We start from the raw sequence: 16,006 nt of genomic DNA, 5'->3' as shown, positions 1-16,006 counted from the left end.
AAAGACCTCAACAGCTTAAAACGTCAAAGTTTGCGGTCCATAACATTGAGGTTAATTCTATCATCGATACCTAACCTGCTTACTTTCTCACCTGTACCACACTACCTTCGCTTTATTTAGTCAAGTCCCTAAATTTTAATACTATTTTATACATTATTACATTCTCTACGGTATAATAATAATGTAGCGATGTTACTAATTAGGTACTAGTAGATATTTCAGAGTCGAAAAGAAGATGCCATTTTTTTTAAACCAAGCAACCAAACAAGTTTCTGTAACATTGCTGATGTAAAAATAAAGATAAAAGATAGTTGTATATGTAGTATTGAATGTTAAATGAATATTAAAATGAAATATACAATTACCATTTCACTGCTTTTAAACATGGTCAAAGTTAAACTATTTAAAACTTTTCTGCAGTGTAACATTATACATACGTTTTAATCCGAATACAATGGTACAAAGGTATTTACAGTTAAATGAGTCATTCATTTATATTAATGTCCGCTATTTTTAGTAGAAGATTGTGTTTAAATTAATTGAATGAGCTCTCATTGAATGAAAATAATTAACGGTATTTAAAATGTGGTTGAAAGTAGTCACACCCGAGTTACGTATTTATTACGTCACGTAAATTACGTTATGCTGTAACGCGATTCTGTACAGTCGGTACTGTCGAGTATTGAAAGTTTGACATTTAGAATGTAATGCCAAAATAATTCCTACGACGCCCGTCAGAGGCGCTGATCTTCATACAAAATTTCTCGATGACAAGCCGGTTGTCGGTAGTATAGTATAGAGAATCGAGGCACTGAATAGTAATAGCTGTTGCACTCCTCAAGTCCTTAGTTGATAGACCATTACTTGAGCAAACAACGCCAACGACTAGTGACTTAATAGCGTTTGAACCAAGTGTCTCTGCGTTTCGGAAGGAATGCTATCATAATATTTTACTTATCATACTTCCTAAATGCGAGTTTTTTTGTGTCTGGATTTGTGTAGCACAATCATGGCGAAAGTACTGAACGGATTGCAAAAATTTGGTACACAGATAGTTTATAATCTGGATTAGCACATGGGATACTTTTTACCATGAAATATTAACACAAAGTCGCGGGTAGAAGCTAGTAAAAGTATACGTATAAATCCAGTAAAAAATATCATCGGTATAAGGTAGCCTAAGCCGTTGGTACTAGGTTGACCTTTCTCAAGTTACTAATATAATCCACGTGAAAGTAAAGTAAATCTGTGAGACTGAGAGAATTTTTCAGACGTTCATGTTAAGGCTAGTATTACATTACCATATTTTTATCGCAAGAATTATGTTACTTACAAATTCCTAGTTTGTAACGGCTATTAATCTCGTAAAAATTACCTTAGCTCAAGATTTCATGTGTCAATTCTTATTTATTTATTCACGTTTGTAATAAAGATAATCTACTTCGTGACTGACACTTATATGAAGTAAAAAACTTGTCTCTTCTTTTTTAAAAGATACAGAAAACAAAGTTAAATTCTCGAAGTGCACCAAACTAAAAACCTTTTACGTGACAGAATCTGTGACAGAATCTATACAACGTATATTCTTTCACCCAATTCGAAACTCCAGGTCCTCCCAATCAGAAACCGCTTGTTAATTCAATTATTTTATTCCGGAATTCTCGAATTTAAATAACCAATTTCATCCAGTACTCAATTTGAGTTTCAAATAGTTTCTACATTCTACATTTCAACGATAGTAAACTAACAAACACAACTTCAGTTAGTAATATCTTCGTTGCACCTGTATCTCTCGGGCCACCGCAAACTGAAACTTCGATATGGAATCTGACATTCTTGAATTTACAACCAAATTAATTCGACACTTCCTCATATAACCCAATTTCACTCAATTTAAGTAATATTGCTTGAAGTTTTAATGTGTAATAAAATGGCAGTAAGAATTAAAAGGCAAACATTTGATGATGTCTTATCATTTTCCTAACATGTTATTATGTGTGTAATGCGTTTTTATTAGGTTGTTGCAATTATGACTTGTTACCGACCATTATTGCTGCTAGATGGAGCTATCAATTTAGATAAGACTTCATGTGTTAACACTGAGTAGGTTACAACCGAAGTACATTATATTGAAAACCGTGCATTTGTATTAAATATCTCACTACCAAAACGCACCAATAAAGTTTAAACATAATTTCAAACTAATAAATACTTTAATGGATCGAAAAAATGTGTTAATAGCTGAAGCCATTTTTTCACAAGTAGGTAATGTTAGTCCTGGTATGTCTATAGACGCACTGTAACTGTAATAAACCACAAGTACCAAAAAAGCATCATTTGATATAAGAGCTATGGGACATATAAGTAGGGACCTTTGATCCCTTCTTCAACAATAAGGTACCTAATGTTCGTGTTGTTGAAGATAAATAAAGTTACCGGCACAATCAATTTCCCACCATTATCCTTTACCTGAAATGTTTCCTTATCACGAAATTGGCATATCACGCTATTGAAAACTCTCGCCTTATTTTTGCGTAAAAAAAATGTAAGAATAAAACTAGCCAAATTTACTTAGCTAATTAAACCACATTAAAGCGTCTTTAAAGTGTAAGGAATAAAATTCCTTTGTTGAACACAGATGTTTAACGTTCAGCCACTAATGAATGAGATCGCTCGCTCACTATTCAACAAACGAAGAGAATTCTACGGAACTCGTAAAATTCTACCCTAGCTTCTTCATTGCATTGAAGACTAATTGAAAAGAATACAAATTGATTGTGTGGATCTGGCTAGAATATGAAACAACAACCCACAATGGGTCGATGACATGAAACAGCATGATAAATGCTTTCAACAAAATGATATACGAACATTATTGAACATGCGAACACTGTTTTTATTTTTGAATGCAATTTAGTACCTTCTTTGAAGTAAATTATTTTCAGTGCAATTCAATTTAATCAACAAGACAGTAAATTCTCAAGCTCCTGCTTTTTCCGAACATGACCTGAATACCTACATGTACCAGTCACGAAATGCTTAGCATTGCAAGCCATTTATGCTATTCAAACGTAGGTAGTATGTCAGAAAATCATATTCATTTGCGCCTCTACATTCAAAGCTTTGTACGGAAAACTATAATCAGCCCAGTTATTGAACTAACTTTAAATTATTCAGTGGAAGTTGTGGGACCTTTTGACAGCGGCTCTTAGAATTATATTACTTCTCACAACATGACATCTGTTTTACACACGTATAGAACAAAGGACACAAGACACGAATAAGCGTCTCCGATAATATCGGAATACGATACATTCAAAGTTCAGAATTGCTTCTATAAATAAATATTAAGAGTTCTTATATATCGGATTGCCGTTTTCTTTGGGTGTATTTTGGTATCTTTTTCATGCGAAACGCATTACGACCCCGCATTCCCACAAAAGGGTGAAACGATTTCTTCGCAGATTACATTCACGCGTACCGCGTACCCTTTCCCACGTTCTGTATCATAGAAGACACCTGTAGAAAAACATATCTTTATTGAATGAGTTTGATGTAGTTCGTAAATGTAAGTACCTATGTGATGATGATATTCACAAAAATGTATAGTTATGATTTAACAAACAATTTGTTATTGAAATGGTCAAAAATAGTTTTTCACCTTATTATCATAGGAAAAATGTGCAATTATATTCAAGTATTTCGTATGATTAATTTTCAATTTTACTTATATGATGGCACTGAGGAGCTCGTGGCTTAGTTTACAACAGCCGCACGGATCGATCTCTGAGGTTAAGCTACGCTTGCCGAGGTTGTTCCGTGGATGGGTGGAACAACCTCGGAACATATCGAGTTCCTCCGTGTTTCGGAAGGCACGTTAAATTGTGGGTCCCGGCTGTCATTTTCGAAGATCTTTGACAGTCGTTAACAGTAGTCAGAAGCTTGAAAGTCTGACAACCAGTCTTACCGAAGGGTATCGTGTTAATGCCTAAGTAACTGGGTTGTGGAGGTCAGATAGGCAGTCGCTCCATGTAAAACACTGGTATCCAGCTACATCCGGTGAGACTGGAAGCCGACTCCAACATAGTTTGGAACAAAGGCTAAGCGAATATATATACTTATATGATGGCAATAATATATGTTAGACAAGCACTTCAAAGGAAATGCTGTTAACTTTTGAACCAGGACCTATACTATACAAGTGTACATTTTGTAATGTAGCTGAAGGCAATCTACTAGAATATCATTAAACAAGCTCACTGAGCAGAACATTTGATAAAGAATAAATAAAGCTTTTGTCGGAAAAGTATACTTTTGAAACACCGATTTTTTTCAGGATAGTCGGTATTACAGAGTTTGAATTTTATTATGCTTCGTCTGAAAACGCGTAAAATATTATAAATTGAGTGCCAAACTGAATTGCACCGGCAATCAATCCGATTAATTTGCAAACGATATAAATCGATTCAGGTGTTTCGAGTATCTATATAAAGTTAATCGAGTGCAATTTGGCCAAGTCGGCGAGGGAACTCGGACCTCGTTTAGCGATAAGTACATTAATCGATCGTTTGATGAGGAAATGACTCGGATTTAGGTTGTCGCTTCATTAAAAGAATAAATTGCATGAATCAGCACCTAACTTTGGACAGGAGTTACTTAACATGGGTGTAGTAATAGGTTTATATTTCGTTGATTTCGGCTCGATGATTGTATTCTATGTTAATGCTACTTCTCAATGAAAAATAATGAGTTCCGAAACAATGCATGGGAAAAGTTTTCGAATAACACTGGTCAAATCAGGCTGACACTGATAATGAAGTGGAAACCCCAAACACAGAAGTTCTGCTCATTGATTTATAAGTTGGCTCAACTCCTACAACCAAGCTCTGATAAACAAGAGCTCACCAAAACCCTTTGTTTTTACTTACTCTTAGATCAATTTTGGTAGCGAACACGAAAACTCGACGATGTTTACTTTGTCGAAGCGTCTTTTTTACTGGCGATCGATCAGGAAGTACCAACATATCTGAACATCAATAATAATCAATATAGTGAATAACCACTATATCAAATTTATTTCAGAATCGAATCATGTTTTCAGAGACATCATAAAACTTATAAATAGGTATGAGGTACGATACAGACGGCGGACCCAATATGGCAGGGTTTCCTGCAAGTCCATACATTTACATAGGCGAAGTGTTCTATTTGAATATAACCGTAATTTATGGCTTGCTCGGTCTCTCTGAATACTAACATCCTTATCTTCAACTGAGACCATAAACCATTTCTATCTCTGTTGTGGTTATTACATTTTTCACGCCTTACCGGTACACGTTTATATGACACAAAATTCTTAGATTTCTTAATGTTAAATAATAAAGTTCAGTAAATCAGATTTGAAAACGGATTAGTCTGCTAACTGCAATAATAATTGAACTGTTTTAAATAAAAACGATTTCCATTTCCTTTATGCCAAGCTTATGCCTCGCGGAAAATAAGTTCTCCTTTAGTTTTGCTTTCATAAAAATATAATCTATAACCAATTTGTTTTCCGTTATACTGGCCTTTTACAGTACCAATGAGGTTTTCTAAGTGGTACGTATTTCAGCAATTTAAATAACATGTGTACATTTAACGAGCCCGAGGGTACCATCAGTTGCTCAAACGAAAGTTAAGGGCTCGAAGGTCGTATACAATGCTTTCAAACTTCCTCACCTGAAAAAGGTTACCTTAAAAGTATAATGCTGTTAATAGGCGATATATACGTATACGTCGAATTGATAGGGTATAGGCAACTTCGGTCCAAAGTTCACGGGTCTGGCATCAATCAAAATGTCGCCTACTGTTATCGCTGGCGAACCTTCGTCGTTGTGATTTGTGGCTGTATATTTCACTGCTAATGTGTAAACGCCTAACAAAGTATCATGCAACAGAGTGGAACATTTACCCTATTGATTTTTCATCCTATATATTTTTACGCTTGCCTCGGACTATTTATAGCTTTAGGGGACACTGTAAATTGAGGTCTCGACACCCGTAAATTTACATTTATACAAAACATAATCTTTCGACCTTTATACACATACTTTACATCTATTTACATAAACCTACATAATGAAAAGGTCGTAAGACAGTTAGTTTCTTTTAGAAAACTGCTTATGCGTCACGTGTAATCTAATAGCTCTTTGACTTAAGAGATACAAGATATAAGATTTGTTTTCTCATACATACATTCCTAAAGGTTGAGCAGAATAAGCGCGTAAATTAATTCATAAAGAAAAATCCCCACTCTTTACAGTTTCAATCTTCTAAACTCTCTATACAATAAACGCGGTAGCTACACCTAACTTAATCTCTTAATAGAAATTTCTTGGAAATTTAAAATGTTTCGACTTTCATTACAAACAAAATATCCTGAAGCATTTAACCTGAATGGTTTCCATTTTACGTGAGATCTTTTGAAAGGGAAGACCTGTAATAGCTTTAGACTGTAATTATCTCCAATCATCGACTTATGAATAACATTTTCTTGTCGTTAATGTGTAGACAGCGGAAAAATCTTTTTGCTAACCTAGATTTGAATCTTTGTAATAGGTTAAACTATTGATTTGTGTTCGTACCATTGAATATTATAATAAGCTGAAACGGATAGTGGCAGCTACTGAAAATAACAAAAGAAATTTGCATAATATTGAAACATATATTCTATAATGCGGTAGAAATCCAAGCCTTATTCGGTCAGATTATAGTAGAGACAGGCTGACGTATCGACAGGGAGGGACGTTCCACGGTCGACGGTCAGATCGACCGATAGTAAATACAACCCGGTATCGGATTATTGCCCGACAGCTCCAACAATGTATGTTTTACAGATACACTGAATTATGTGACGGCTCGTTGCGATCGAGTAAAATTTAAGCTTTAACAAAATATGATCATGAACTATATCGGATAAATAAAGCTCAGTGCTTTATTTATCCACATTGCTAAATTAGGAGGTTGTGTTAACAAAATAAATTTTAATCACCTTTGTGATATCATTTTAAACGGGCTTAATGTTAGGGTGAAAAATACGAACATTGTCAATATAAATAACGGGACCCACAATCAAGATAGTATAGTTAATCAGCGTGAATTTACGCACCACAAACACTGGCACGCGAGCATCGCCACTAGAACCCAAATTATCACGATGATAGCCGCTTACAAAATAATAACCTGCCTAAATAACACTGACAACCCACCGATAGCAAGAATTTATGCTTCGCCGAGGTTAGCTAGAACAAACTTTATTTTTAATCCTATATCTTCTCTAATATCAAAGCTCTGACCTCCAATCTGACAAGGATCGCGAATCAGATAACAAAGTTTTTCTTTGCCTGTGCGTGCTACAACAGTTAATTAAAAACACTTTATCTTGTTCTTTCCTAAGCCTGTTAGTAGCTAACACAACTATGACTGTCAGACGCTTTAACAATTAATTCGAGTTTAGCAAATTATAGACGAAATTACGAAAGTACCTAAATGTGTTGTAGCGGTACACTGCATAAATCAAAAGGTTATAAAGGCAGATTTTAGGGAACTAATGCTAGCAAAATGTTCCACAATTTCTAATTTTATAGCGAGATTAAAAATGTCGACGTTGAGTTTTATATATTTATTTTAACTTATGTTAATTAAGCTCCGTACGAACAGTCTCCACTTTTCATTAAAAGCGAGTACTTTGTAGAACTACTGAAAATGTATAAATCTCGGAATATGGCCGTAAAAAAAGGAAAGTTTTCTGTACTGTCATGACTGGGCGAGCGGAAATGGCCTGAGCTCGTAAACTGAGAATCGAACAGAACGTCCGGCAGGTCAAATTGGCGTGTCAAACATATGAAATGATGTTATTGGACGAAGTAACAGTCTTATTTTTATTGTTCATAAATACCTGGGCCTATGTGTTTTTTCTAGTCCGTATGTTCCGGTGACTGTTTGTGTTTTGTGAGCAATGATTTACGTTCATGATATACTTTGTTTTTACTACTTATTATATTTATAGTTACTTGGGTATTTTATGAAGTAGCATTACAACAGATACGACAAACAAGTTCAATTTGTTGCCAGGTCTTATGTATTCGACTTAAGATACGATTATGTGATGTAATTCGTGTTATATGCTGTATTTCTTAATGCACGGTTATAAAATCTATATATTCGCAAAATAAAGTGTACTGCAATATTCATCGCGACTACGCCGCGAGCAAGCACAACGTTACTGCGCTTCTAACCTTTTGTAATCCGAATCTAATTCAAATACAAAGCGTTCAATACGTTTAAATGTTAGTGCAAACAAGAAAATACAACTTACATTTCCATTTAAAGTATTAAATTGTGTTTTTCCAGCAATCTGAACGAGGAGCATATGTATTGTAACGTTTGCAAGCTCTTATGTTAATAAAGGGAGAATACGATATTTTGCGACGGTAATGGTTTGGTTTGCATTTCCTTACCGTTTTGTACAATATGCTAAATTTCTCACGGTGTTTTCTTCAACGATTATGCTATACATGATATTCTACGATAAGAAATTCATAAATTCGCGTGCAAAGTACAGAGCAAAAAAGCGTATAAAAGACGTTCAATTGACCTTCGAAACGGATTTTTCACAACAAAAATAATGTATCTATTTAATATCGAAATAAATTTGACCACAAACCCGTAGGCATAAAATGTAAAATATGAATAATAATACAACTGGTGTAGACTTGATTTCCGTTAATTAATACGATGAAAACACGCGGATAAATACATCGTTACATTTCACGTTGAATAAACAGAATGCCCACTGAAATTCCTCATACCTTTTGGTTTGCAAACGTGTTTATAATTAACCGATACTTTTTTGATGAAATGCCACATTTGTTATTAAATGTATGAAACATTTTATTCTGTTTTAAACAGTTGAACAAGACACGTCGCAGAATTTTAAATCTTTTAACTAAGACGAATAAAAAAACCGTCTATTGATATTCTCTTACCAATTTTTGTTTAAAATACTTAACGTAGAAATGTCAGTAGTTCTGCATGCATTGATATTCAAAGTTAACAATTAGAATATCGACTATGAGTTTTCATATAATAATATTTAATGAAATTTTTCGTTATCGATGAACTATGAATCAGTCTTATATTCCAATAAGGTCTAATATTCTGGTAATAGAAGAGTTAATAACGTTTGAATAAAGACTATACACAATCAATATCGATAAACACATATTCGCTACTAAGAACACGAGGGGAATGTTAGACCAGTATTTGCACAAAAACCTTTGTTCTGGAACCATTATACACAATATACATACACCCGTACATTGTGTTCGACCGATGAAATACCATTTGACTTTATTACGAGCAGTGAACATTTATAATCTTTGTTCTGTTGCATTCCGTGACGTCAATGCTCTCAATTTGAGACAGCTTTTATTTTTTTAATTTAAGCGCCAAGATTGAACGTATCGAAAGCTATATTGGTAACTGTCGGCTGTCACATTCCGTTTTAAATATATAACGAAATATCCTTCACAAAGAGTCGAACGCGAGCCTGTAATGCGGCGGCTGAAATAAGAAAAGTTAGAGAAAGGAATGGCGTAACAAACAAAGTGTAAAACTTTACTGCCTTTATTAAATGTGAATATACAAGTATGTAATCACGTATTTACATTTATCTTAACCTAGTAAATCACGCATTGGCTTACAATATTATGATCATATCGAAGTATAGTCCGACAACTTAATAAAGAACCTTAGCGTGCACGCTTTTTTTCTAGATTATTATTAATAATGCCATGTGTTTCCAAAGTAAAGCAGCTGTATAAAACATGGCACCGTCAGCTACATAAGCGGTCACTGATGTTCTTAATATTTAATTTTATATACCTCCATCAGCACCTTGCACTCCTTACTAAGTGGTTGGACTAAAGTAATATGCCCTCGTCACATGACAATTTACTAACAGCGGGTATCTACAGTATCTTACAAAGAAACTTTTATAAGTGTGATTTACAACGTCATTCTATTGTTTTAACTGGTATTTTTCATTCGCCAGTTCTACGAAACATTTTCCATTATTGTACTTTTACACAGCTCACCATAATCGGATTTAAATATACAAATTTAGTATGCTTTTTGCGTGCTTTTATGTTCATATAACTTTCATTTCTCATCTTAGTTTAGCTTGTTGAACAAAATTCTAAAGATTAAACTTTAATCTAGCTACTTCATTAACTGTAAGTATTAGATTAAGCAACTTGACTGTTCATAATAAAAGTATAACACAATGTTTGTTAACGACCTAGGCACATTTTTTCCCCATAATGATCGCAGTATAGTGAGTTTCTGTCGTGGACAATACAAACGTAATCACTAACGAACCAGTCGCTATACAATCAAAACCACGACCGTATTTTAGCATTATTTTGTAATTTACCGTCAAACAGTTGTTTAATACACTGCCAACTGACCACAACGATCCGGGGTTTATTATGATAACAACTATATATCATTCTAATGAAACAGCCATCGATATGCGACTGGAATGATGATTACGCATTACATACTGATTGTGCTAAACTAATTTTCCTCGAATAAATTACTATTGTCATTTAATAAAACCAATATAACCTATTTGCCTTCGCCGTAACAAATTGCTGCGGTGCGTGTATAAAGGTCAGCAGAGGTTATCAAATTGTTCAAAAATATACAAGCAATAATGATTTCTTTGCAACTTCGTAAAAGTTATATCACAATGTTTAGCCACGATATTGAACTTGGCACGCCACATTTCACCTTGTAATTCCAAATGTGACTTATATCGATGCCAAAATGATTTTTGATAAGATTTTATTTGATGCTAGTCGACGCGGCTTGATTCCGTACGTTTATTGCCGATGAGACCCTTCCATGGTCATATTTCTAAAAATATGTGAGTTTATTGCCTACATTCTTATAAAACCTCTGTAAGTGCACTCCAGTACTGTAATTAGCAATCTAACGCATATTTTAGAATTGTGTAAAGGACCAAATATTCGGCTATCTTTACTTCTATTCGTACCCAAAGACCTTTTACGAAAATCTAATTTAATTGATTCTCGAGAGCCATAGACAAGCAAACGCCGCGTGAAAACTCAACAAGCTGTTACAAGGGATTTTAATAACTACCAGGAACTTGTGTAAATTGAACGATTCAAATTTCATTTCAGGATCACAATTAAGCTCGTTTATCTTTCAAATTTGGAGTTGCAAACAGCCATCTAGATTCTATTGTTCGGGTAACAGCTAGTCCTTAATCTCGAAGGCCATGAAACGTTCCGTTCTGCGAAGATAGGGAGCGAATAGACACGCACGATGGAATCCTCCTTTACGTTACGGGTCAGGGGTGGCGGTCGGTGAAATTAGGTGGTAGATAGGCATCGCATCGTAGCGACGGAAGCCGCCACCTTCGCGTGCCTGCATTGTTACGATGCACCGCAGTCTTTACATTTTCTACCTTACTAAAGACCTCCACGCAACGAAAGGTCACGTTCCGTAAATAAATCTCGCTTATAAATAGATGTTGTTTCTTAGACCACTTAACACAGTCATTATATAACAACACCGTTATTGTAGGGAAACTTTTAATCTGGACAACGGTTCACTATTCCGTAAGCCGGTATTTCTTTTTGGTCCGAACTTTTCTGTGCTGTAATAAAAACTTTTAATGAAATCCCGACGAAGATAGACTACTTGTACCTACTACTTTTGTTAGTACAATCAACTTAACTCGTTTAAAGTGGACAACGTCGTAAATGGCAATCGGTTTCTTGGTCGATATACTACTTCGTGTAATGTATTCAGCTTAAGTTATAAATCAAATTAACTCATAAATAAAAACCGAAATATAGCCTTGTTTCTAGGTAAGCTGTAAGCAATTTTTTCTGAATTACAACCTCATGACCTTAACATGTTTTCAGCAGACGTTCAATTTAAGTGTATTATAATCTTAACTTGGTTTCCACATTAACAACTTATTAAGTATCTATTTAAGTAACCTAATCTCGAAAATTATATTTTAAATACAAAATTATGGAGAACCAAAACAAAATTTTACAAACTCGTATTAGTAATTCTATTTTATCCAAGTCGTAAACCATAACGGCATTCGCCGGAACCACAGTGTAAATAAAGCACCGGAACCATGATTACATTAACTGCTCGGTGAAAAGCTGAAGGTCCTTAGCACAGACCCTAATGTATTATTAAAGGAGATAAATGAGTAGACAGCAACTATGTGGGGCCGACAGACCGACTGCTAATAACTGATATCCGATTATAAGATCTAATAGCGCTGAGTAGAAATGTATTGAACTTCAGACGAGATGATGGCTTAAAGCAGTGTTTTATTATATTGGAGTCCACATGTATAGGTTTGGAAAGTCTGCCATTTTATCTGTGGATATTCGAATTCTTTTTCAGAAAGTCTCGTACTCATTAATTTAGCATAAACCTTCGAATTAAAACAGTACCTAATAAAAATGACATTAATTTTCTGGTACAAACATATACAGGGTGTCCCAAAACTCAACGATAATCCGAGACAGGATGAAAGGCCAAGTCATACCGGCTATAGGAAAAATAAAAAAAAAATCCATATCACTTAGTTCAGCAATAACAGACACTTTTCAAAAAAGTTGAAAATCCACACCCTTGGTCGCATTTTCAAGTCGTGTGATCACCACTGTCACAATTTCGCTGTGTTTTTTTTAATTTCGTGATCTTAATTAAATATGCTTTTAATCGTATAACAAATTAATGCACAAAACTTTGTTAATTTAATAAAAAAAGTTAAGTTTTAGTGAGTCATCTTACTCAAAAATATCGTTAGCCAACTTTGACGCTTCATACTGAAAAAAAAATGTACTACACTACCCTTGGCAAGTTATTTCAAAAGTTGGCGCATTTAATCAAGATTTCAAAATAGTATAACACTTGCCACTTTTCTTACCATTAAAAATGTTATTTTTATTTGAACGAAGAGTATCCTCGCAACTGGATCGGACGCAGCGGTACAATTTTATGGCATCCTCGTTTCCCCGATCTAAATCTAGTAGATATTTTTTACTGGGAATGCATAAAAGAAAAAGTCTATTCAAAATCAATACAAAATCTATCAGAACTTCGCCAGAAAATTGACACAGCGTCAGAAGAAATAAATGCAAGGAATTTTGCTTGACTGGTGAAAAAATCTTTTGTACGTCGTTGCAGAGCCTGTATTCGTGCCAGAGGAAAGCAATTATTTTTAGTAAAGATGTAATTGAGTCAGTCCATAACAAATATTTAATGTAATAAACATAATAGGTTATAATAATTAAAAAAAAAACAATGAACGAACCATCGATCTTATTTAATTATTCTCCTTAAACTAAAGTAATTCCGAATTGTTTTCCTCTAGCATGAATTCAGGCTCTGCAACGCCTTACAAAAGACCTTTGCACCGGTCAATCAAAATTCCTTGCATTTATTTCCTCTGACGCTGTGTCAATTTTCTGGCTAAGTTATGATAGATTTTGTATTGATTTCGAATAGACTTTTTCTTTTATGCATTCCCAGTAAAAAATATCTACTGGATTTAGATCGGGAGAACAATGAAGCCATAAAATTGTACCACTGCGTCCGATCCATTTGCGAGGATACTCTTCGTTCAAATAAAAATAACATTTTTAATGGCTAGAAAAGTGGCAAGTGTTATACTATTTTGAAATCTTGATTAAATGCGCCAACTTTTGAAATAACTTGCCAAGGGTAGTGTAGTACATTTTTTTTTCAGTATGAAGCGTCAAAGTTGACTAACGATATTTTTGAGAAAGATGACTCACTAAAACTTAACTTTTTTTATTAAATTAACAAAGTTTTGTGCATTAATTTGTTATACGATCAATAGCATATTTAATTAAGATCACGAAATTCAAAAAAACACAGCGAAATTGTGACAGTGGTGATCACAGGACTTGAAAATGCGACCTAGGGTGTGGATTTTCAACTTTTTTGAAAAGTGTCTATTATTGCTGAACTAAGTGATATGGAATTTTTTTTTTATTTTTCCTCTAGCCGGTATGACTTGGCCTTTCATCCTGTCTCGGATTATCGTTGAGTTTTGGGACACCCTGTATAGGCCTGATTTTCTTTATAAAGGTTTTCCGGGCCCGGTTAAGAACCGCTACCATAAAGTATTGATCGTGTACATAATAATAATGATGTTGTATCTTGATTATATTGATAGCGTGATGCAATTAAGAAGTTTGTTGTGTATTGACGTTTGGCTTCCGTCGTCTTTGTGAATCTGTGAGGAACATTTGCATATCGAAACATACGAGGGGCTAAATGTGTACATACACATTGTTCACAATATTGTTGTAATTTAGTAGCGGAATAGGCTTAATAATTGACGATTACATGTAATTACTACATCAAATTATTTTTACGTTTGCAATGAAAAGTAAACTTATAAAATATGCAAATTAAAAAGTTGTGTAATGTAATATTACATCAACTTCAATATGAAACTGGATATCAGTAACATTGTAGAGAAAAACATGTTATTTATCCATTAATTATTGTTTCAAGCGGAACAAGGTTTTTCATGGACTGTACTATAAATGAATGTAAACCATTATCTGTGGTTAACACCTGGCATTTTCACAATCGCTCGACATTTTAATTAAAAACTTGCCAAACTCATTCACCGGTTTTTCAGTGCCTACCTTAACGTATGTCATATTCGCCCTGTTCCTAAAACGCCTTTTTATTTTGAATTTAACATATTAATACATCAAATATATCGTGAATTTATCAGAATAATTATTTTACACTAGCTGACCCGCGCAACTTCGCTTGCTTCACATAATAGAGAATGGGTCAAAATTTTCCCCTGTTTTTGTAACATTTTTCACTCGTACTCTGCTTCTATTGGTAGTACGTGATGATATATAGCCTATGACCTTCCTCGATAAATGGACTATCTAACACAGATTTTTTCAAATCGGACCAGTACTTCTTGAGATTAGCGCGTTCAAACAAACGAACAAACAAACAATCAAACAAACAAACTCTTGAGCTCTATAATATTAGTATTGATGATATGTATTCTGAAATCTCAAATCTGTAGTAATAATTAACCTATATTTTAATACTCTATATAAAAAGCAATAAAGTATACCCTTAAAGCAAATTACCTTCCGTAAGTGGTTAACTTATGGAGAGTCAATAAATGTTAACTGTCGATAGTGAGTGTTCGATATCAATAAAACTTGACGCCATGCGATACTGTTACTTTTGATATTCAGTTACTGTAGAATATAAGTACTGGAGAATAATATAATATTATATTAGTATGAATGAAATGCATTTTGCGATATGTTACTCGGTTTTTGTTGTAACTCAAAAGGTTCTCGTTGTAATTACTTAAATAACAACAAGCTTTTGTTGTTATCACTTTTTCCCGGCATTGACAACAGTTGTAATTTCTTAAAGATGACCTTATAATTAGTATTACTTATATATTTCTCAAAATTCAGTATTTATTAAGTATCTATTAGCTCAGCATTACCTAACTTTATCTAGCTCAAATTCATAAATTATGCCTTGTTAACGACATCAATCATTTCATAATGGTCCATAAATTCCAAACCAGAATGTACAACACGTAATGTTCTCGAAAAGTGATTTAAACTTTTAATAATATTGGGGAATCGTTAAAATTTTACGTTATTCTTAGAATTTTATGTTCTGTCTCATGTCTTGTACAAACCCGAAAAAGAGATAATACATTTGTATATCTCACATTAACGCTTTACCTCCGAGTGCTTTTATACAATGTCAAAATGAAAGGTAAATTTTTCATTCGGTATCCCTTTTTCCACTTTATTTTGGCTGAGTAATAAATTATACGCACCATTCGTATTTGCGCCTTAAAAATCCTTTAAAA

At 34.0% G+C, this 16,006-nt stretch overlaps 1 protein-coding gene across 5 annotated transcripts in view; it reads left to right on the top strand.

Annotated features, from left to right (window-relative positions):
* Positions 1-16,006, top strand: part of dnc (phosphodiesterase dunce) — a 300,082-nt gene that overhangs the window by 174,564 nt on the left and 109,512 nt on the right. The window lies entirely within an intron of this gene.

Source organism: Anticarsia gemmatalis, chromosome 5 (genome assembly GCF_050436995.1).
Source record: "Anticarsia gemmatalis isolate Benzon Research Colony breed Stoneville strain chromosome 5, ilAntGemm2 primary, whole genome shotgun sequence".
NCBI lineage: Eukaryota > Metazoa > Arthropoda > Insecta > Lepidoptera > Erebidae > Anticarsia > Anticarsia gemmatalis.
Note: the sequence above shows the minus strand (reverse complement) of the source record. Positions and strands in the feature narration are given on the sequence as shown.